Source organism: Pristiophorus japonicus, chromosome 13, assembly GCF_044704955.1.
Source record: "Pristiophorus japonicus isolate sPriJap1 chromosome 13, sPriJap1.hap1, whole genome shotgun sequence".
Classification (NCBI taxonomy): Eukaryota; Metazoa; Chordata; class Chondrichthyes; family Pristiophoridae; genus Pristiophorus; species Pristiophorus japonicus.
In genome coordinates, this window is record NC_091989.1 from 152,584,023 (window position 1) to 152,610,147 (window position 26,125).

At 46.4% G+C, this 26,125-nt stretch overlaps 1 protein-coding gene across 2 annotated transcripts in view; it reads left to right on the forward strand.

Annotated features, from left to right (window-relative positions):
• The first annotated feature begins 987 nt into the window (after positions 1–987).
• The window catches only part of sult5a1 (sulfotransferase family 5A, member 1), a 140,803-nt gene continuing 115,665 nt past the window's right edge, over positions 988–26,125 (forward strand). Inside the window, exon 1 of one of the 2 annotated variants that reach the window (XM_070896980.1) lies at positions 988–1,070. The gene's annotated coding sequence lies outside the window, so the exon portion shown is untranslated. The remainder of the gene's footprint in view (positions 1,071–26,125) is intronic. The other variant, XM_070896981.1, reaches the window with a different exon arrangement.

The following is a 26,125-nucleotide window of genomic DNA, read 5'->3' on the forward strand; positions in this document are numbered from 1 at the left end:
ACAGATTGCCAAAATGATATTGAAATTGCTGTTGGTGCACTATTTTGGTATTTTCATCATCATCATCATCATCGGCAGTCCCTTGGGATTGAGGAAGACTTGCTTCCACTCTTAGCATGAGTTCTGAGGTGGCTGTACAGTCCAATACGAGAACCACAGTCTCTGTCACAGGTAGGACAAATAGTCGTTGAGGGAAGGGATGTGTGGGACTGGTTTGCCGCACGCTCTTTATCAAAGAGTCTAATTTCCTGGGCAACTATGGCGGTGCAGCATTCCGGTCTGTCGCTGTTGGGGTTGTCCATGAGGGTCCTGATGTTCCAGGTCCCGAACTTCATGTTAACGGAGTCGAAGTTGCCTGTGCGTGAGTTCTTTTAACATGGGGTGGTCATTGCACACCGGCTACCACACCGGCTTAGCTGAGCAAGGTCTTGGTCCAGTGGCAAGGGGGTCCAAGATGACTGGAGACCAGGCACTGCAGTATGGGCCTAGTTGCCTGCGGCAAGATGTTGGCCGCAGGCTTGGTGCTCGGTAGCACCCTTGATGGTAGGTGGTCCAAGGCTTGGTTGGGGACAGGCATTGTGAGGGTCAGTGGCCCACTGGGGTTCAGAGTGGGAGGGCAGGGGGGGGTCACAGCCATGTTACTCACCACGTGCTGGAGGAGGAGAGGAGACCAGGTCATCAGTGGCGAAGAAGAGGTCCAGTCGTCACTGAAGGAGGCGGGAGGAGGCCATCCGACCCGATCGCTATTGAGGAGGAGGTCGCCTGTCGCCACAGGAGGTCCAGCTGTCCATCATGGAGGAGAGGCCCATCTGCCGCCGCTGGAGGTGCTCCAATCACCGCTGGAGGAGGAGGAGGGGTGAAGGACCGATAGCCAAGCCCAGCCTCTCAGTCGCTGCAGGAGGTCCAGCCGCGTCGAGTCGCCGCGGGAGGCCCAGCTGGGAGGGTCAAGTCGCGTCAAATCGCCTGACGTCTAGCTCGCCGGGCGCCGTTGAGGGTCGGGGATCGGGTGGAGCAGCTAGAACGGCGTCGACGGAGGAGGAGGGAGTCGTCGAGGTGGGGGAAAGGTCCAGGTATTTTCACGCTAAGTGCAGCTGACAAAAGACTGCAAAGAGCTGAAAATAGGGCATGATCAGTGTACGGACACAGAATTGAAACCATTCCATAACCGTCGTACGGAATTGTCTTGTGAGCAAGATTGTATCAAGTGGGGAAACAGAGAGATAGGATTCAAGCCAAACTTCATACTGAACATTCAGAGATCGTCAGTATTAAATCAATTGCAAAAAGCTTAGTTTACTGACCTGGATTGGACAGTGATCTGGAATCACTTGTCAGCAAATGTTTGCCAAAATTGCAGAAGCAGACCACCCAAAACTCCACTACAACCCTGGTCATGGCCACGAAGACCTTTTCAGAGAGTACATGTAGACGTCTGTGAGAAAGCGCATGATTATTTCCTGCTACTTGTAGATAGTCACTGTAGATAGACAACAACACTGATTGAAGTGAAACATATAGTTTCAAACAATTCTGATAGAAACAGGGTCATCTTTGAGTTCAGAATCAAAATAGAACAGCCCAAAAGTTGGTTCAACACCATGACCTTCTGTAAGGTGATCATGAAAGCTTCGCAAACTTGTTATTAAACTGGATTTGTAGTTCATTTAAAAGAAAAAAAGCTAGGAGTTTTTTTTAATGTGGTACATGCAATGCTGGGAAAAGTGGGACCATAGTTTTATTGTATTTGAGAGGGGAATACTTACATTTTTTTAAGGGGGAAAGCAATGTATTATCACATGGTTTGGTATGAGCATGCTCAGTTCACTCTGGCCTAATAAAGCAAACACACGGACTAGCAACTCATCGTGTCTCCATCCTTCATTTGATATTACAGTCAGGATGGTGTGTATCTTGGAGCAGAACTTTGAGATGATGGTGCTCCCATGTGCCTGCTGCCCTTGTCCTTCTAGGTAGAGGTCACGGGTATGGGCGGTGCTGTCGACGACGCCTTGGCGAGTGGCTGCAGTGCATTTTGTAGATGATACAAAGTGCAGCCACAGTGCACCGGTGTGAATGTTTAAGGGGGTAAATGAGATGCCAATCAAGTGGGCTGCTTTGTCCTGGATGGTGTCGAGGTTCTTGAGTGTTGTTGGAGCTGCACTCATCCAGGCAAGTGGAGAGTCTTCCATTACACTCCTGACTTGTGTCTTTTAGATAGTGGAAAGGCTTTGGGGAGTCAAAGTGAGACACTTGCTGCAGAATACCCAGCCTCTGACCAGTCTTGTAGTCGCAGTATTTATGTAGCTGGTCCAGTTAAGTTTCTGGTCAATGGTGACTCCCAGGATGTTGATGGTGGGGGATTCGGTGATGGTAATGCCATTGAATGTCAAGGGGCAGTGGTTAGACTCTCGCATGTTGGAGATGGTCATTGCCTGGCACTTGTGTGGCGCGAATGCTACTTGCCACTTATCAGTCCAGATCTTGCTGAATGCAGGCATGGACTGCTTCATTATCTGAGGCGTTGTAAATGGAACTGAACACTGTGCAATCATCAGCGAACATCCCCACTTCTGATCTTATGATGGAGGGAAGGTCAATGATGAAGCAGCTGAAGATGGTTGCCTAGGACACTGCCCTGAGGAACTCCTGCAGTGATGTCCTGGAGCTGAGATGATTAGCCTCCAACACCCACAACCATCTTCCTTTGTGCTAGGAATGTCTCCAACCAGTGGAAATTTTTCCCCCTGATTCCGATTGACATCATTTTTATCTGGGCTCCTTGATGCCACACTCGGTCAAATGCTGTCAAGGGCAGTTACTCTCATAATACCTCTGGAGTTCAGCTCTTTTGTCCATGCTTGGACCAAGGCTGTAATGAGGTCTGGAGCCAAGCGGCCCTGGTGGAACCCAAACTGAGCATTGGTGAGCAGGTTATTGGTGAGTAAGTGCCGCTTGATAGCACTGTCGAATTGGTCTAATTAAAATAGACTCACATATACAAGCACAAAGTGGATTTGTGAAGTAAGCATGAATAGAAGTCTATCCTGTGCAGGTATAAGGAAACAAACAACTGATTGCTTACCATGCATCTTCACACTGCAGCAGAAGACACATCCAAACAGCAATTTATAACTCAAACAGCAGGGAGATAGAAATTTTAAAAGGGCTTGACACAGGTAATGACACAGCAAGTCTAACTGGGTACATGGTGCGTCGTCATTTGGTTTCAGACAGGATGTGCAGGAGGATGGCAGCTACATGTCACTATCTGTGCCATTTACTTGCAAAATCTCAAGATTACTTAACTGCTTGCATGACATAACAAAAAAAAAACAGAAACTTGAACCAGCTCGAGGAGGTACAAGGCCATTTTGAATCCTTCGAGCTAGCACGGCAAATTTGCAGCCAACTTGTACATTAACTCCTCCCCAGAGAAACACTTAGCAGTCATAAGTAAGTGGTTAGATGGTGCACATATTCCCCCAGTACTAAGGGGAAGCACTGTGGGAAAAGACAGATGTCATGAATTTCCATCAGCCTTCTAGTGCATTGTACGTCGGGAAAGTCCCATGAAATAGGTCGGATCCTGGACACGCCTGATCCTGGTTTTCACTGCCATGCTTCCATGGAACTTCTATCTGTTCAAACAAGATCGCCCTGCAGGAGAGGACTCTGGCCATTGGCCAGGGGAGAAGAGGCATACCGGCTGGCCAGTTAGTGGAACTCATGCTCATTTGGGGCTCCAGGCCTGGGAAACCTGAACATTTAGGCAAAAAAACTTGTTTTGACCCCTTTATAAAAGGGACTGCTGGGGCCTAGCCTTTGCCCTCTGAGACAGTGACGCTGGTGGGTAGCAAGTGATTGGTCAGTGTTGTATTTTCCGACCCCCTTCTTCTGATGGGTGCCCAAGGTGTGTCCGTAGTATCGCAGGTGTGCACCATTGAAATGCGAATGAGGTAACCTCACCCCCCGCCGCCCCCCACCCCCATCCCTGATCCTGGAAAAGCTGTTGGGGCAGGTTCCGCACAGATGTGTCCCGGCACTTATGACGTGATGATGGATCTGAAGATTTATAGCCCCAGTAACATCACTCACACATAAATCATCAGCTGTGACATTCTTATGAGGACATCTGAATATGCTATGAGGCTGCAGAGTGACTTGGATAGGTTAGGTGAGTGGGCAAATGCATGGCAGATGAAGTATAATGTGGATAAATGTGAGGTTATCCACTTTGGTGGTAAAAACAGAGAGACAGACTATTATCTGAATGGTGACAGATTAGGAAAAGGGGAGGTGCAACGAGACCTGGGTGTCATGGTACATCAGTCATTGAAGGTTGGCATGCAGGTACAGCAGGCGGTTAAGAAAGCAAATGGCTTGTTGGCCTTCATAGCGAGGGGATTTGAGTACAGGGGCAGGGAGGTGTTACTACAGTTGTACAGGGCCTTGGTGAGGCCACACCTGGAGTATTGTGTACAGTTTTGGTCTCCTAACTTGAGGAAGGACATTCTTGCTTTTGAGGGAGTGCAGCGAAGGTTCACCAGACTGGTTCCCAGGATGGCGGGACTGACATATCAAGAAAGACTGGATCAACTGGGCTTGTATTCACTGGAGTTCAGAAGAATGAGAGGGGATCTCATAGAAACGTTTAAAATTCTGATGGGTTTAGACAGATTAGATGCAGGAAGAATGTTCCCAATGTTGGGGAAGTCCAGAACCAGAGGTCACAGTCTAAGGATAAGGGGTAAGCCATTTAGGAGCGAGATGAGGAGAAACTGCTTCACCCAGAGAGTGGTGAACCTGTGGAATTCTCTACCACAGAAAGTTGTTGAGGCCAATTCACTAAATATATTCAAAAAGGAGTTAGATGAGGTCCTTACTACTAGGGGGATCAAGGGGTATGGCGAGAAAGCAGGAATGGGGTACTGAAGTTGAATGTTCAGCCATGAACTCATTGAATGGCGCTGCAGGCTAGAAGGGCCGAATGGCCTACTCCTGCACCTATTTTCTATGTTTCTATGTTTCTATGTATGGGGTACATACCTTCATCACCAAGAGTCCTCCTATCATGCTGAAAGTCAAATTGAATGGTATTCCGGTATCAATGGAGTTGGACAAAGGGGCGAGTCAGCCAATTATGAGCCAGAAGGCTTTTGAGAAACTATGGGGCAACAAGGCACAATGGCCCAAACTGAGCCTGATTCAGAAAAAGCTGTGCACCTACATCAAAGAGCTCATACTAGTCATTGGCAATGCGGCAGTTAAGGTATCGTATGATGGAGCTGTGTATGATTTATCACTGTGGATTGTACCAGGTGATGGCCCAATGCTATTCGGCAGAAGCTGGCTGGGAAAGATTCGATGGAAGTGGGACAACATCAAAGCACTATCTTCAGTGGATGATGCCTCGTGCACCCAAGTGCTGAGCAAGTTTCCGTCACTATTTGAACCAGGCATTGGCAACTTCACAGGCGTCATGGTGCAGATCCATCTAGTCCCCGATGCAAGGCCCGTTCATCACAAGGCTCGAGCAGTTCCGTATATGATGAGGGAGAAAGTCGAGATCGAACTGGACAGACTTCAACGAGAGGGAATCATATCACCAGTCGAGTTCAACAAGTGAGCAAATCTGATTGTTCCGATGTTGAAAAGCGATGACACATTCAGAATCTGCGGAGACTACAAGGTAACGATCAATCGAGTCTCGTTACAAGACCAGTACCTGCTACCCAAGGTGGATGACCTGTTCACAACGTTAGTGGGGGGGGGGGGGGGTGGAGTCATTCAACAAGTTGGACCTAATCTCTGTCTACATGACACAGGAGCTGGCTGAATCTTCAAAAAGATTGACGTGCATCAACACACACAAAGGACTGTTCATATACCACAGGTGCCCTTTTGGGATTCGCTCAGCTGCTGCCATCTTCCAGAGGAACATGGAGAGTCTGCTGAAATCGGTTCCGCGCACCGTTGTGTTTCAAGACGACATCCTGATCACCGGTCGTGACACCACCGAACACCTACACAACCTGGAAGAGGTTCTAAGTCAACTAGACAGAGTGGGACTCAGGCTGAAACGCTCCAAGTGTATTTTCCTGGTGCCAGAGGTCGAATTTTTGAGGAGAAAGATTATGGCGGACAGCATCAGACCCGCAGACTCAAAGACAGAGGCCATCAAGAATGCACCCAGGCCACAGAATGTGACGGAGCTGTGTTCGTTCCTGGGACTCCCCAACTATTTTGGTAAATTTCTACTTGGGTTAAGCACTTTGCTAGAACCGTTGCACATGTTGCGACATAAGGTATGAGGCGTGAAGGTATGAGGCGTGAATTGGCTAGGATAGATTGGCGAATGATACTTAAGGGGTTGACTGTGGATGGGCAATGGCAGACATTTAGAGACCGCATGGATGAACTACAACAATTGTACATCCCTGTCTGGCGTAAAAATAAAAAAGGAAAGGTGGCTCAACCGTGGCTATCAAGGGAAATCAGGGATAGTATTAAAGCCAAGGAAGTGGCATACAAATTGGCCAGAAATAGCAGTGAACCCGGGGACTGGGAGAAATTTAGAACTCAGTAGAGGAGGACAAAGGGTTTGATTAAGGCAGGGAAAATAAAGTACGAGAGGAAGCTTGCAGGGAACATTAAGACGCACTGCAAAAGTTTCTATAGATATGTAAAGAGAAAAAGGTTAGTAAAGACAAACGTAGGTCCTCTGCAGTCAGAATCAGGGGAAGTCATAACAGGGAACAAAGAAATGGCAGACCAATTGAACAAGTACTTTGGTTCGGTATTCACTAAGGAGGACACAAACAACCTTCCGGGTATAAAAGGGGTCAGAGGGTCTAGTAAGAAGGAGGAACTGAGGGAAATCCTTATTAGTCCGGAAATTGTGTTGGGGAAATTGATGGGATTGAAGGACGATAAATCCCCAGGGCCTGATGGACTGCATCTCAGAGTACTTAAGGAGGTGGCCTTGGAAATAGCGGATGCATTGACAGTCATTTTCCAACATTCCATAGACTCTGGATCAGTTGCTATGGAGTGGAGGGTAGCCAATGTAACCCCACTTTTTAAAAAAGGAGGGAGAGAGAAAACAGGGAATTATAGACCGATTAGCCTGACATCGGTAATGGGTAAAATGATGGAATTAATTATTAAGGATGTCATAGCAGCGCATTTGGAAAGAGGTGACATGATAGGTCCAAGTCAGCATGGATTTGTGAAAGGGAAATCATACTTGACAAATCTTCTGGAATTTTTTGAGGATGTTTCCAGTAGAGTGGACAAGGGAGAACCAGTTGATGTGGTGTATTTGGACTTTCAGAAGGCTTTCGACAAGGTCCCACACAAGAGATTGATGTGCAAAGTTAAAACACATAGGATTGGGGGTAGTGTGCTGACGTGGATTGAGAACTAGTTGGCAGACATGAAGCAAAGAGTAGGAGTAAATGGGTACTTTTCAGAATGGCAGGCAGTGACTAGTGGTTTACCACAAGGTTCTGTGCTGGGGCCCCAGCTGTTTACATTGTACATTAATGATTTAGACGAGGGGATTAAATGTAGTATCTCCAAATTTGCAGATGACACTAAGTTGGGTGGCAGTGTGAGCTGCGAGGAGGATGCTATGAGGCTGCAGAGTGACTTGGATAGGTTAGGTGAGCGGGCAAATACATGGCAGATGAAGTATAATGTGGATAAATGTGAGGTTATCCACTTTGGTGGTAAAAACAGAGAGACAGACTATTATCTGAATGGTGACAGATTAGGAAAAGGGGAGGTGCAACGAGACCTGGGTGTCATGGTACATCAGTCATTGAAGGTTGGCATGCAGGTACAGCAGGCGGTTAAGAAAGCAAATGGCTTGTTGGCCTTCATAGTGAGAGGATTTGAGTGCAGGGGCAGGGAGGTGTTACTACAGTTGTACAGGGCCTTGGTGAGGCCACACCTGGAGTATTGTGTACAGTTTTGGTCTCCTAACTTGAGGAAGGACATTCTTGCTCTTGAGGGAGTGCAGCGAAGGTTCACCAGATTGATTCCCGGGATGGCGGGACTGACATATCAAGAAAGACTGGATCAACTGGGCTTGTATTCACTGGAGTTCAGAAGAATGAGAGGGGATCTCATAGAAACGTTTAAAATTCTGAAGAATGTTCCCAATGTTGGGGAAGTCCAGAACCAGGGGTCACAGTCTAAGGATAAGGGGTAAGCCATTTAGGAGTGAGATGAGGAGAAACTGCTTCACCCAGAGAGTGGTGAACCTGTGGAATTTTCTACCACAGAAAGTTGTTGAGGCCAATTCACTAAATATATTCAAAAAGGAGTTAGATGTAGTCCTTACTACTAGGGGGATCAAAGGGTATGGCGATAAAGCAGGAATGAGGTACTGAAGTTGCATGTTCAGCCATGAACTCATTGAATGGCGGTGCAGGCTCGAAGGGCCGAATGGCCTACTCCTGCACCTATTTTCTATGTTTCTATGTTTCGATAAGGATGATGACTGGGTTTGGGGTTAATCTCAAGAGACAGCCTTTGAGAAGGCCAGAAACCTACTTTGTTCTAATAAGTTACTTGTACTGTATGACCCATGTAAACGATTAGTGCTAGCTTGTGATGCTTCTTTGTACGGGGTCAGCTGTGTGTTACAGCAAACCAATGTATCGGGCAAACTTCAACCGGTTGCATTCAAGTCTAGAAGTCTTTTAGGGCTGATAGAGCCTGCAGTATGATTGAGAAAGAGGCATTAGCATGTGTATATGGGATTAAGAAAATGCACCAATACCTATTTGAACTTCGGTTTGAGCTTTGAAACCGATCACAAACCACTCATTTCGCTGTTTTCAGAAAGCAAAGGTATAAACACCAATGCTTCGTCCCGCATCCAAAGATGGCCACTAACATTTTCCGCCTATGACTATGTTATCCGCCACAGCCTAGGCACGGACAACTGTGCTGATGCCCTCAGTCGACTACCATTGCCCACTACTGGGGTGGAAGTGGTGCAGCCTGCAGACTTGCTTCTGGTCATGGATGCTTTTGAGAGCGAGGGATCACCTGTCACTGCTCGCCAGATCAGGACTTGGACCAGTTAGGATCCTGTGCTATCACTTGTAAAATGTTGCGTCCTCAATGGGAGCTGGTCGGCCGTTACCGGTGAAATGCAAGATGAAATTAAGCCGTTTCACCGAAGCAAAGATGAAATGTCCATCCAGTTGGATTGTCCCTTATGGGGTAATCAAGTGGTTTTGCCAAAAAAAGGCAGGGAAACGTTTATATGCTGGGCCACCAAACATACAACCTAGCTATAGCCTTCATCATGACTATGCCTGGGTGGGTATTGTGTACCTACACAATACACACCCAGGCATAGTCGTGATGAAGGCTATAGCTAGGTCGTATGTTTGGTGGCCCGGCATTGACTTGGACTTAGAGTCATGCGTACACCAGTGCAATACGTGCACACAGTTGAGCAATGCACTAAGGGAGGCTCGATTGAGTCTGTGGTCATGGCCCTCCAAACAGTGGTCCAGGATCCACGTAGATTTTGCTGGTACCCCTTGCTCGGAAAGATGTTTTTACTTTGCAGTGTGCACTTACTCTCAATGGATTGAATGTGTAATCATGTCATCCAGCGCATCCACTGCAACCATTGAAAGCCTCCGGGCTATGTTTGCCACCCATGGCTTGCCCGACATCCTTGTCAGTGACAATGAACCGTGTTTCACCAGCTCGGAATTCAACGGGTTTATGACTGCAATGGCATCAAGCATGTCAGGTCTGCCTCGTTTAAGTCCGCATCCAACGGTCAAGTGGAACTGGAAGTCCAAACTATCAAGCAGAGCTTGAAACGTGTGATGGAAGGCTCCTTGCAGACCCACTTATCTCGGGTTCTGCTCAGCTACTGGACCCAACCCCACTCGCTCACTGGGGTTCCCCCTGCAGAATTGTTAATGAAGAGAGCACTCAAAACCAGGCTCTCCCTAGTCCACCCAGATCTAAATGATCATGTGGAAACCCGGCGTCACCGGCAAAACAGGTACCACGATCACGCGGCTGTATCACATGACATTGATGTTAACGACCCTGTGTTTGTCCTTAATTACGGTCATGGTCCTCAATAGGTCGCTGGCACTGTCTTGGCCAAGGAGGGGAATAGAGTGCTTATAGTCAAACTACTGAACGGACAAACATGCAGAAAGCATTTGGATCAGACCAAACTGCGGTTCACCGACAACCAGGAACAATCTGAAGAGGACATCACCATCATCGATCCACCAACACACCACCCAGCAATCGACCTCGTTGTGAATCACGAGGATGAACACACCATTCCCAACCGTTCTGTCAGACCAGCCGCGCTGCAGTGCAGCAATGGTCCGACCAACTCACCCATGCCAGAGTTTGAACTCAGATGATCAACCAGGGAGCATAGGGCCCCGGATCGCCTCAACTTGTAAATAATTTGTATCAAAAACTTTGAGGGGGAGTGATGTTATGTATGTAAATATTGTAACTGTGTAAGACTTGCCACCAGAGAGCGCAACTGTTGGAGGCCCAAGGGTCACCTGCACACCTCATGCAAGAGAGTATAAAAGGTTGTCTGCCATGCTTTTCAGGCACTCTTGAGTTGTATTAAAGAGACTAATGTCACATCAATTTTTGCTCACAGTACTCAGTTTTGTGGAGTTCTTCCATACTTAACAATAATGATGAACCTGCAGACCTGGGAGGTGAATTATAATGTATAATGCTCGCTGATCTGTGCATATCTGAAGCACTGATTTACAATATCAGTGTCGATCGAAAGGAAAATTGGGTGGAATGTAGAATGGACAGCTGTTCTGCAATGTCACATTTACTCCCCCGTATGTTTAAGGAACCTTGCTGTGCTCAAACTGGCTGCCATTTTTTCTTACAGAATAACAGTGACTAGACTTCATATGTAACTATTTGACTCTGAAACACTTTCATATACTACTTAAATATGATTTCTTTCTTGCTTTCTTTCATTTGTATAATAGTCTTTGTTAATCTTCCGTGGCGTTGCTCATGTTGAGTTGAAGAATACGATAGAAAGGCTGAGAGGTGAGAGACAATGAAACAAGCAGGTAGAGATGTATTATTTGATTGACTTAAATTGCCCAGGAATCAAGCAGAAACTGTTATATATGTAAACTTGTATTTTTATTCTGTACAGCCACCAGAGGACTCATCCCTTGGGAGCACAGGTATTTAAGAAGGCTTCACAGGTTGGAGAGGCACTCTGGAGACCTTCAATAAAAGACTACGGTCACACTTTACTTTGAGTTCACAGTGTTCAGTCTGACTCTTTCTCCATACACAACAGAAACCTGTGCATATTTTTTGTGCTATGGTTACATTTAAAATGTGATGAGTAGTATATGCAAGATATTTAGTGGTAATTTTACAATTTAATATGGTAAGGGAAAATGTTCGAACAGATGACATATGGACATAGTGCCAGGCAGACACTTATCCAAAGTCCCAAAATAACACCATAGTTTTTTTTGGGGAAAACCTTTGAAAGAAGAGTATAATTGTGGTAATGACATCATTATTACAGATGTAATGATATAGAGTGGCACAAACAAAACAAATTCTGGATTCAGAAGCAACTTTTGTATGATCAGAAACTGCAGTTTGTCTTATCCAAGAATGGGAGTCGGGACCCTCTTTTTTTTGGAGCTATTTATGTCCCTTAATTTTTCTGAGATTGTCTTAGGCCAAGAGAGAAGGCAAGATAGCTATTCCAGGGCCTTGTCAATGCTGCCTTGCTACATGGTATGCAAGAATACATTCTCTCTGATTTTCCCTTCCTTCTCTGAGAAAGTGCCTGCAATCTTTTCAATGCCTCTGCACAGGATATGGGGTCAGGCAGATATGTGATTGAGTGGTGGTTTATAAACGCTGCCAAAATAGTACAAAGTTATTTGATAAAGAGTAAATTGTATAGATACTGTTTAATGCACTGTTATCTTTACTAATAATCTTTGAAACCAGCAGATCTTTATCAGCAAATTATATCATTCAGGGTGCAACATTAGATTAGCCACCCACTGTTAAATATAAATGCCATCAGAGAGAATGTATGATGTTCTAATCTATTTTATACAATTCCGAGATAACGTGACAGATTAAGTCATGATGTACATGTAAGTATTTTAGACAACAGCCCAAGTATTTAGAACAATTTAGTGTTCGCTCAAGGTCGATGTCACTGTATTCAAAGCATTGTTTGATTACTATTATTGACGTGTACAATGCATTGATACAGTACATTGAGGCATCAGTGTGCTACACCACAGACTGGTGGAAAGGCAGTGCATAGCTTTGATTCTCTACACATTGTTTGCTTAATCTCACCCAGGCAGCTGTGCAGAGGCATTGAGCTGCAAGAGGCATTATGCTCTTTTCTCAAAGACATTTTTCAAGGCTATGGTGTTATTTTGGAACTTTCTGGATGAGTGCTGCGGATTTTAGAAGGGAGCTGGGTTCTGTAGATGGACCACTGACAGTCGTCCTAACCCATTACAGTGAAACGGACTTTGAGTATCAGCATGATTAAGAATACAGCAGCATTCGGAGTTGCAATCTGTGCTGAGTCTTACCCAAATGTCATACTCAAATGTGCTGTAAAACTAGCCAATTTTGTTGCTTCAAGTAAGTGAGTAGAATTACATTTTCTTCTGGTGATAAAAAACATCCATTGGTTAATGTTATGAAATCTAGGGCAATATAGAGGAACCAAGTTGTGCGCATGTAAATGATAATAATTCTAGGTCAATGCGTCTAGGAAATGAAGGCACATTATACAATCCCTTAATATCAACATTTGAAGCTGTTCAAAGAATTTAAATCAATGTATATTGGCACCCTTATGTTACATGCACCATTGAATCATTTGAACAATTTCAACAGCCAGCTAATAATAGCTGTTTCACAATCTTTCAGCTTGCTGCACCCTTGCAAAAACTTACCAGTGCAAATAACTGACAGCTGGTGCAACCTCAAACAATCTGAGTTTATTCATTCGATATAAATTTCCTGCAGTGAAACTGGGTTCCTCATCTCATAATTTTTCAGAACTATTGATGAGTATAGTGATTTCTTTTCACACTCATTGGACCTTTAATCCTGCCATAATTAAGTAAACTGCAGGAAGATAACGCTCATTTACAATTGAGACAGGAACAGATTCGACATTATTCTAAATGCTGGTTTGACATTTGTGAGATGCTATTATAGTTACAGCATTGTTAAATGGGTTAAGGAACAAAATGCATCATATTTAATTGTTTTCGCAGATTTACTTCCCTTTTTCCGATCCCCGTCCATATATCGTAGTGTTGTGTTTCTGTGTGTTATTGTAGCAACCTTTTATTTTGTCTTTCCCTTCTGTAGGTCTTGGCCCAGCAACACTATTATTACCACTATGCTTGTGACATATTGAAAGTATTGCACCACCTTTCACCAGCTTTTGCCATGCTTTTGAGCTCCATAATCTGACGATGCTAATTTCTAAAGCAGCATATTTCAAACGTTTGTGTGTGAAAAACTCCTGCAACTATTGACACATTCCATGGTCCCTGCACTAATATTGACACACTCTCATAGACCCGTGTGCTAATATTAACAGAATGTCGGAGACCCGTGTGCTAATATTGACAGACTCGCATAGACCCGTGTTTTAATATTGACACACTCCCGGAAACCCGTGTTCGAATATTGAAAACTCTCATAGACCCATGTGCGAATATTGACACACTCCCAGAGACCCGTGTGCTAATATTAACACACTCTCATAGACCCGTATGCTAATATTAACACACTCTCGGAGACCCGTGTGCTAATATTGACAGACTCGCATAGACCCGTGTGCTAATATTGGCACACTCCCGGAGACCCGTATGCTAATATTGACACACTCTCATAGACCCGTGTGCTAATAGTGACACACTCTCGGAGACCCGTGTGCTAATATTGACACACTCCCGGAGACCTGTGTGCTAATATTGGCACACTCGCAAAGACCCATGTTCTAATAGTGACACACTCTCGGATACCCGTGTTCCAATAGTGACACACTCTCGGATACCCGTGTTCCAATATTGACACACTCCCGGAGACCCGTGTGCTAATATTGACACACTCTTGGAGACCCGTGTGCGAATATTGACACACTCTCGGAGACCCGTGTGTGAATATTGACACTCTCTCGGAGACACGTGTGTGATTATTGACACACTCTCGGAGACCCGTGTGCTAATAGTGACACACTCCCGGAGACCCGTGTGCGAATATTGACACACTCTCGGAGACCCGTGAGCGAATATTGACACACTCCCGGAGACCCGTGCGCTAATATTGAGACACTCTCGGAGACCCGTGTGGTAATATTGAGACACCCTCGGAGACCCGTGTGCTAATAGTGACACACTCCCGGAGACCCGTGTGTGAATATTGACACTCTCTCGGAGACCCGTGTGCTAATATTGACATTCCCGGAGATCCGTGTGCAAATATTGACACACTCTTAGAGACCCGTGTTCTAATAGTGACACACTCACGGAGACCCGTGTGCGAATATTGACACACTCTCGGAGACCCGTGTGCTAATATTGACACACTCCCGGAGACCCGTGTGCTAATATTGACACACTCCTGGAGATCCGTGTGCTAATATTGACATACTCCCAGAGACCCGTGCGTTAATATTGACACATTCCCGGAGACCCGTGTGCTAATATTGACACACTCTCGGAGACCCGTGTGCTAATAATGACACACTCTCGGAGACCCGTGTGCTAATATTGACACACTCCCGGAGACCCATGTGCTAATATTGACAAACTCTCGGAGACCCGTGTGCTAATATTGGCACACTCCCGGAGTCCCGTGTGCTAATATTGACACACTCCCGGAGACCCGTGTGCTAATATTGACATACTCCTGGAGACCCGTGTGCTAATATTGACACACTCCCAGAGACCCGTGTGCTAATATTGACACACTCTTGGAGACCCGTGCGCTATTATTGACAGACTGTCGGAGACCCGTGTGCTAATATTGACAGACTCGCATAGACCCGTGTTTTAATATTGACACACTCTCATAGACCCGTGTGCTAATATTGATAGACTGTCGGAGATCCGTGTGCTAATATTGACACACTCTCGGAGACCCGTGTGCTAATATTGACATACTCCCGGAGACCCGTGTGCTAATATTGACACACTCTTAGAGACCCGTGTTATAATATTGAATACTCTCATAGACCCGTGTGCTAATATTAAAACACTCTTGGAGACACGTGTGCTAATATTGACACACTCTCGGAGACCCGTGTGCTAATATTCACATACTCCCGGAGACCTGTGTTTTAATATTGACACACTCTCATAGACCCATGTTCTAATATTGAAAATTCTCATAGCCCCGTGTGCTAATATTTAAACACTCTTGGAGACACGTGTGCTAATATTGACACACTCTCGCAGACCCGTGTGCTAATATTGACAGACTCACATAGACCCGTGTGCTAATATTGACATACTCCCGGAGACCCGTGTGTGAATATTGATACACACTTTCATAGACCTGTGTTCTAATATTGACACACTCTCATAGACCCATGTTCTAATATTGAAAACTCTCATAGACCCGTGTGCTAATATTAAAACACTCTCGGAGACCCGTGTGCTAATATTGACAGACTCACATAGACCCGTGTGCTAATATTGACAGACTCACATAGACCCGTGTTCTAATATTGACAGACTCACATAGACCCGTATGCTAATATTGACTCACACCCAGAGACCCGTGCGCTAATAATGACACACTCTCGGAGACACGTGTGCTAATATTGGCACACTCGCATAGACCGATGTTCTAATAGTGACACACTCTCGGAGACCTGTGTTCTAATAGTGACACACTCTTGGAGACCCGTGTGCTGATATTGACACACTCCCAGAGATCCGTGTGCAAATATTGACACACTCCCGGAGACCCGTGTGCTAATATTGACACACTCCCAGAGACCCGTGTGCTAATATTGACACACTCCCGGAGATCCGTGTTGAAATATTGACACACTCCCGGAGACCCGTGTGCTAATATTGACACACTCTCGGAGACTCGTGTGCTAATATTGACACACTCTTAGAGACCCGTGTGCTGATAATGACACACTCCCAGAGATCCGTGTGCAAATATTGACACACTCCCGGAGACCCGTGTGCTAATATTGACACACTCCCGGAGACCCGTGTGCTAATGTTGACACACTCACGGAGATCCGTGTGCAAATATTGACACACTCCCGGAGACCCGTGTGCTAATATTGACACACTCTCGGAGACCCGTGTGCTAATATTGACACACTCCCGGAGACCCGTGTGCTAATATTGACACACTCTCGGAGACCCGTGTGCGAATATTGACACACTCCCAGAGACCCGTGTGCTAATATTGACATACTCTCGGAGACCCGTGTTCTAATATTGAGACACTCTTGGAGACCCGTGCGCTAATAGTGACACACTCCCGGACACCCGTGTGCGAATATTGACACACTCCCGGAGATCCGTGTGCAAATATTGACACACTCCAGGAGACCCGTGTGCTAATATTGACATACTCCCGGAGACCCATGTGCGAATATTGACACACTCTTAGAGACCCGTGTGCTGATATTGACATACTCCCGGAGAACCGTGTGCGAATATTGATACACACTTTCATAGACCTGTGTTCTAATATTGACACACTCTCATAGACGCATGTTCTAATATTGAAAACTCTCATAGACCCGTGTGCTAATATTAAAACACTCTTGGAGACACGTGTGCTAATATTGACACACTCTTGGAGACCCGTGTGCTAATATTGACACACTCACATAGACCCCTGCGCTAATAGTGAGACACTCTCGGAGACACGTGTGCTAATATTGGCACACTCGCACAGACCCATGTTGTAATAGTGACACACTCTCGAAGACCCGTGTTCTAATAGTGACACACTCTTGGAGACCAGTGTGCGAATATTGACACACTCACGGAGACCTGTGTGCTAATATTGACACACTCTTAGAGACCCGTGTGCTAATATTGACATACTCCCGGAAACCCGTGTGCGAATATTGATACACACTTTCATAGACCTGTGTTCTAATATTGACACACTCTCATAGACCCACGTTCTAATATTGAAATCTCTCATAGACCCGTGTGCTAATATTAAAACACTCTTGGAGAACCGTGTGCTAATATTGACACACTCTCGGAGACCCGTGTGCTAATATTGACAGACTCACATAGACCCCTGCGCTAATAGTGAGACACTCTCGGAGACACGTGTTCTAATAGTGACACACTCTTGGAGACCAGTGTGCGAATATTGACACACTCCCGGAGACCCGTGTACTAATATTGACACACTGTTAGAGACCCGTGTGCTGATAAATGACACAATCCCAGAGATCCGTGTGCAAATATTGACACACTCCCGGAGACCCGTGTGCTAATATTGACACACTCCCAGAGACCCGTGTGCTAATATTGACACACTCTCGGAGGCCCGTGAGCTAATATTGACACACTCCCGGAGACCCGTGTGCTAATATTGACACACTCTCGGAGACCCGTGTGCGAATATTGACACACTCCCAGAGACCCGTGTGCTAATATTGACACACTCTCGGAGACCCGTGTGCGAATATTGACAGACTCACATAGGCCCGTGTGCTTATATTGTCAGACTCACATAGACCCGTGTGCTAATATTGACAGACTCCCGGAGACCCGTGTGCTAATATTGACACACTCTCGGAGATCCGTGTGCTATTATTGACACACTCCCGGAGAACCGTGTGCTAATATTGACATACTCCCGGAGACCCGTGTGCTAATATTGACACACTCTCGGAGACCCGTGTGCTAATATTCACATACTCCCGGAGACCTGTGTTTTAATATTGACACACTCTCATAGACCCATGTTCTAATATTGAAAACTCTCATAGACCCGTGTGCTAATATTAAAACACTCTCGGAGACCCGTGTGCTAATATTGACAGACTCACATAGACCCGTGTGCTAATATTGACAGACTCACATAGACCCGTGTGCTAATATTGACAGACTCACATAGACCCGTATGCTAATATTGACTCACACCCAGAGACCCGTGCGCTAATAATGACACACTCTCGGAGACACGTGTGCTAATATTGGCACACTCGCATAGACCGATGTTCTAATAGTGACACACTCTCGGAGACCCGTGTTCTAATAGTGACACACTCTTGGAGACCCGTGTGCTGATATTGACACACTCCCAGAGATCCGTGTGCAAATATTGACACACTCCCGGAGACCCGTGTGCTAATATTGACACACTCCCAGAGACCCGTGTGCTAATATTGACACACTCCCGGAGATCCATGTTAAAATATTGACACACTCCCGGAGACCCGTGTGCTAATATTGATACACTCTCGGAGACTCGTGTGCTAATATTGACACACTCTCAGAGACCCGTGTGCTGATAATGACACACTCCCAGAGATCCGTGTGCAAATATTGACACACTCCCGGAGACCCGTGTGCTAATATTAACACACTCCTGGAGACCCGTGTGCTAATGTTGACACACTCCCGGAGATCCGTGTGCAAATATTGACACACTCCCGGAGACCCATGTGCTAATATTGACACACTCTCGGAGACCCGTGTGCTAATATTGACACACTCCCGGAGACCCGTGTGCTAATATTGACACAGTCTCGGAGACCCGTGTGCGAATATTGACACACTCCCAGAGACCCGTGTGCTAATATTGACATACTCTCGGAGACCCGTGTTCTAATATTGAGACACTCTTGGAGACCCGTGCGCTAATAGTGACACACTCCCGGACACCCGTGTGCGAATATTGACACACTCCCGGAGATCCGTGTGCAAATATTGACACACTCCAGGAGACCCGTGTGCTAATATTGACATACTCCCGGAGCCCCGTGTGCGAATATTGATACACACTTTCATAGACCTGTGTTCTGATATTGACACACTCTCATAGACCCATGTTCTAATATTGAAAACTCTCATAGACCCGTGTGCTAATATTGACACACTCTCGGAGACCCGTGTGCTAATATTGAGACACTCTTGGAGATCCATGTGCAAATATTGACACACTCCCGGAGAACCGTGTGCTAATATTGACATACTCCCGGAGACCCGTGTGCTAATATTGACACACTCTCGGAGACCCGTGTGCTAATATTCACATACTCCCGGAGACCTGTGTTTTAATATTGACACACTCTCATAGACCCATGTTCTGATATTGAAAACTCTCATAGCGCCGTGTGCTAATATTAAAACACTCTTGGAGACACGTGTGCTAATATTGACACACTCTCGCAGACCCGTGTGCTAATATTGACAGACTCACATAGACCTGTGTGCTAATATTGACATACTCCCGGAGACCCGTGTGCGAATATTGATACACACTTTCATAGACCTGTGTTCTAATATTGACACACTCTCATAGACCCATGTTCTAATATTGAAAACTCTCATAGACCCGTGTTCTAATAGTGACACACTCTTGGAGACCCGTGTGCGAATATTGACACACTCCCAGAGACCCGTGTGCTAATATTGACACACTCCCAGAGATCCGTGTGCAAATATTGACACACTCCCGGAGACCCGTGTGCTAATATTGACACACTCCCGGAGACCTGTGTGCTAATGTTGACACACTCCCGGAGATCCGTGTGCAAATATTGACACACTCCCGGAGACCCGTGTGCTAATATTGACACACTCTCGGAGACCCGAGTGCGAATATTGACACACTCCCAGAGATCCGTGTGCAAATATTGACACACTCCCGGAGACCCGTGTGCTAATATTGACACACTCTCGGAGACCCGTGTGCTAATATTGACACACTCCCGGAGACCCGTGTGCTAATATTGACACACTCTCGGAGACCCGAGTGCGAATATTGACACACTCCCAGAGACCCGTGTGCTAATATTGACACACTCCCGGAGACCCGTGTGCTAATATTGACACACTCCCGGAGATCCGTGTGCAAATGTTGACACATTCCCAGAGACCCGTGTACTAATATTGAAACACTCTCGGAGACCCGTGAGCTAATATTGACACACTCCCGGAGACCCGTGTGCTAATATTGACACACTCTCGGAGACCCGTGTGCGAATATTGACACACTCCCGGAGACCCGTGTGCTAATATTGACACACTCTCGGAGATCCGTGTGCTATTATTGACACACTCCCGGAGAACCGTGTGCTAATATTGACATACTCCCGGAGACCCGTGTGCTAATATTGACACACTCTCGGAGACCCGTGTGCTAATATTCACATACTCCCGGAGACCTGTGTTTTAATATTGACACACTCTCATAGACCCATGTTCTAATATTGAAAACTCTCATAGACCCGTGTGCTAATATTAAAACACTCTCGGAGACCCGTGTGCTAATATTGACAGACTCACATAGACCCGTGTGCTAATATTGACAGACTCACATAGACCCGTGTGCTAATATTGACAGACTCACATAGACCCGTATGCTAATATTGACTCACACCCAGAGACCCGTGCGCTAATAATGACACACTCTCGGAGACACGTGTGCTAATATTGGCACACTCGCATAGACCGATGTTCTAATAGTGACACACTCTCGGAGACCCGTGTTCTAATAGTGACACACTCTTGGAGACCCGTGTGCTGATATTGACACACTCCCAGAGATCCGTGTGCAAATATTGACACACTCCCGGAGACCCGTGTGCTAATATTGACACACTCCCAGAGACCCGTGTGCTAATATTGACACACTCCCGGAGATCCATGTTAAAATATTGACACACTCCCGGAGACCCGTGTGCTAATATTGATACACTCTCGGAGACTCGTGTGCTAATATTGACACACTCTCAGAGACCCGTGTGCTGATAATGACACACTCCCAGAGATCCGTGTGCAAATATTGACACACTCCCGGAGACCCGTGTGCTAATATTAACACACTCCTGGAGACCCGTGTGCTAATGTTGACACACTCCCGGAGATCCGTGTGCAAATATTGACACACTCCCGGAGACCCATGTGCTAATATTGACACACTCTCGGAGACCCGTGTGCTAATATTGACACACTCCCGGAGACCCGTGTGCTAATATTGACACAGTCTCGGAGACCCGTGTGCGAATATTGACACACTCCCAGAGACCCGTGTGCTAATATTGACATACTCTCGGAGACCCGTGTTCTAATATTGAGACACTCTTGGAGACCCGTGCGCTAATAGTGACACACTCCCGGACACCCGTGTGCGAATATTGACACACTCCCGGAGATCCGTGTGCAAATATTGACACACTCCAGGAGACCCGTGTGCTAATATTGACATACTCCCGGAGCCCCGTGTGCGAATATTGATACACACTTTCATAGACCTGTGTTCTGATATTGACACACTCTCATAGACCCATGTTCTAATATTGAAAACTCTCATAGACCCGTGTGCTAATATTGACACACTCTCGGAGACCCGTGTGCTAATATTGAGACACTCTTGGAGATCCATGTGCAAATATTGACACACTCCCGGAGAACCGTGTGCTAATATTGACATACTCCCGGAGACCCGTGTGCTAATATTGACACACTCTCGGAGACCCGTGTGCTAATATTCACATACTCCCGGAGACCTGTGTTTTAATATTGACACACTCTCATAGACCCATGTTCTGATATTGAAAACTCTCATAGCGCCGTGTGCTAATATTAAAACACTCTTGGAGACACGTGTGCTAATATTGACACACTCTCGCAGACCCGTGTGCTAATATTGACAGACTCACATAGACCTGTGTGCTAATATTGACATACTCCCGGAGACCCGTGTGCGAATATTGATACACACTTTCATAGACCTGTGTTCTAATATTGACACACTCTCATAGACCCATGTTCTAATATTGAAAACTCTCATAGACCCGTGTTCTAATAGTGACACACTCTTGGAGACCCGTGTGCGAATATTGACACACTCCCAGAGACCCGTGTGCTAATATTGACACACTCCCAGAGATCCGTGTGCAAATATTGACACACTCCCGGAGACCCGTGTGCTAATATTGACACACTCCCGGAGACCTGTGTGCTAATGTTGACACACTCCCGGAGATCCGTGTGCAAATATTGACACACTCCCGGAGACCCGTGTGCTAATATTGACACACTCTCGGAGACCCGTGTGCTAATATTGACACACTCCCGGAGACCCGTGTGCTAATATTGACACACTCTCGGAGACCCGAGTGCGAATATTGACACACTCCCAGAGACCCGTGTGCTAATATTGACATACTCTCGGAGACCCGTGTTCTAATATTGAGACACTCTTGGAGACCCGTGCGCTAATAGTGACACACTCCCGGACACCCGTGTGCGAATATTGACACACTCCCGGAGATCCGTGTGCAAATATTGACACACTCTTAGAGACCCGTGTGCTAATATTGACATACTCCCGGAGCCCCGTGTGCCAATATTGACGCACTCTTAGAGACCCGTGTGCTGATATTGACATACTCCAGGAGAACCGTGTGCGAATATTGATACACACTTTCATAGACCTGTGTTCTAATATTGACACACTCTCATAGACCCATGTTCCAATATTGAAAACTCTCATAGACCCGTGTGCTAATATTAAAACACACTTGGAGACACGTGTGCTAATATTGACACACTCTCGGAGACCCGTGTGCTAATATTGACAGACTCACATAGACCCATGTGCTAATATTGACAGACTCACATGGACCCGTGTGCTAATATTGACACACTCCCGGAGACCCGTGTGCTAATATTGACACACTCCCAGAGACCCGTGTGCTAATATTGACACACTCCCAGAGATCCGTGTGCAAATATTGACACACTCCCGGAGACCCGTGTGCTAATATTGACACACTCCCGGAGACCTGTGTGATAATGTTGACACACTCCCGGAGATCTGTGTGCTAATATTGACACACTCTTCGAGACCCGTGTGCTAATATTGACATACTCCCGGAGACCCGTGTGCGAATATTGATACACACTTTCATAGACCTGTGTTCTAATATTGAAACCTCTCATAGACCCGTGTTCTAATAGTGACACACTCTCGGAGACCCGTGTTCTAATAGTCACACACTCTTGGAGACCCGTGTGCGAATATTGACACACTCCCGGAGACCCGTGTGCTAATATAGACACACTCCCGGAGACCCGTGTGCTAATATTGACACACCCCCGGAGACCCATGTGCTAATATTGACACACTCCCGGAGATCCGTGTGCAAATATTGACACACTCCCAGAGACCCGTGTGCTAATATTGACACACTCTCGGAGGCCCGTGTGCTAATATTGACACACCCCCGGAGACCCATGTGCTAATATTGACACACTCCCGGAGATCCGTGTGCAAATGTTGAAACACTCCCAGAGACCCGTGTACTAATATTGAAACACTCTCGGAGACCCGTGAGCTAATATTGACACACTCCCGGAGACCCGCGTGCTAATATTGACACACTCCCGGAGACCCGTGTGCTAATATTGACACACTCTCGGAGACCCGAGTGCGAATATTGACACACTCCCAGAGACCCGTGTGCTAATATTGACATACTCTCGGAGACCCGTGTTCTAATATTGAGACACTCTTGGAGACCCGTGCGCTAATAGTGACACACTCCCGGACACCCGTGTGCGAATATTGACACACTCCCGGAGATCCGTGTGCAAATATTGACACACTCTTAGAGACCCGTGTGCTAATATTGACATACTCCCGGAGCCCCGTGTGCCAATATTGACGCACTCTTAGAGACCCGTGTGCTGATATTGACATACTCCAGGAGAACCGTGTGCGAATATTGATACACACTTTCATAGACCTGTGTTCTAATATTGACACACTCTCATAGACCCATGTTCCAATATTGAAAACTCTCATAGACCCGTGTGCTAATATTAAAACACACTTGGAGACACGTGTGCTAATATTGACACACTCTCGGAGACCCGTGTGCTAATATTGACAGACTCACATAGACCCATGTGCTAATATTGACAGACTCACATGGACCCGTGTGCTAATATTGACACACTCCCGGAGACCCGTGTGCTAATATTGACACACTCCCAGAGACCCGTGTGCTAATATTGACACACTCCCAGAGATCCGTGTGCAAATATTGACACACTCCCGGAGACCCGTGTGCTAATATTGACACACTCCCGGAGACCTGTGTGATAATGTTGACACACTCCCGGAGATCTGTGTGCTAATATTGACACACTCTTCGAGACCCGTGTGCTAATATTGACATACTCCCGGAGACCCGTGTGCGAATATTGATACACACTTTCATAGACCTGTGTTCTAATATTGAAACCTCTCATAGACCCGTGTTCTAATAGTGACACACTCTCGGAGACCCGTGTTCTAATAGTCACACACTCTTGGAGACCCGTGTGCGAATATTGACACACTCCCGGAGACCCGTGTGCTAATATAGACACACTCCCGGAGACCCGTGTGCTAATATTGACACACCCCCGGAGACCCATGTGCTAATATTGACACACTCCCGGAGATCCGTGTGCAAATATTGACACACTCCCAGAGACCCGTGTGCTAATATTGACACTCTCGGAGGCCCGTGTGCTAATATTGACACACCCCCGGAGACCCATGTGCTAATATTGACACACTCCCGGAGATCCGTGTGCAAATGTTGAAACACTCCCAGAGACCCGTGTACTAATATTGAAACACTCTCGGAGACCCGTGAGCTAATATTGACACACTCCCGGAGACCCGCGTGCTAATATTGACACACTCTCGGAGACCCGTGTGCGAATATTGACACACTCCCGGAGACCCGTGTGCTAATATTGACACACTCCCGGAGACCCGTGTGCTAATATTGACACACTCTCGGAGACACGTGTGCTAATATTGAGACACTCTTGGAGATCCGTGTGCAAATATTGACACACTCCCGGAGAACCGTGTGCTAATATTGACATTCTCCCGGAGACCCGTGTGCTAATATTGACACACTCTCGGAGACCCGTGTGCTAATATTGACAGACTCACATAGACCCGTGTGCTAATATTGACATACTCCCGGAGACCCGTGTGCGAATATTGATACACACTTTCAGAGACCTGTGTTCTAATATTGACACACTCTCATAGACCCATGTTCTAATATTGAAAACTCTCATAGACCCGTGTGCTAATATTAAAACACTCTCGGAGACCCGTGTGCTAATATTGACAGACTCACATAGACCCGTGTGCTAATATTGACAGACTCACATAGACCCGTGTGCTAATATTGACAGACTTACATAGATCCGTATGCTAATATTGACTCACACCCAGAGACCCGTGCGCTAATAATGACACACTCTCGGAGACACGTGTGCTAATATTGGCACACTCGCATAGACCGATGTTCTAATAGTGACACACTCTCGGAGACCCGTGTTCTAATAGTGACACACTCTTGGAGACCCGTGTGCTGATATTGACACACTCCCAGAGATCCGTGTGCAAATATTGACACACTCCCGGAGACCCGTGTGCTAATATTGACACACTCCCAGAGACCCGTGTGCTAATATTGACACACTCCCGGAGATCCATGTTGAAATATTGACACACTCCCAGAAATCCTTGTGCAAATATTGAAACACTCCCGGAGACCCGTGTGCTAATATTGACACACTCCCGGAGACCCGTGTGCTAATGTTGACACACTCCCGGAGATCCGTGTGCAAATATTGACACACTCCCGGAGACCCGTGTGCTAATATTGACACACTCTCGGAGACCCGTGTGCTAATATTGACACACTCCCGGAGACCCGTGTGCTAATATTGACACACTCTCGGAGACCCGTGTGCGAATATTGACACACTCCCAGAGACCCGTGTGCTAATATTGACACACTCCCGGAGGT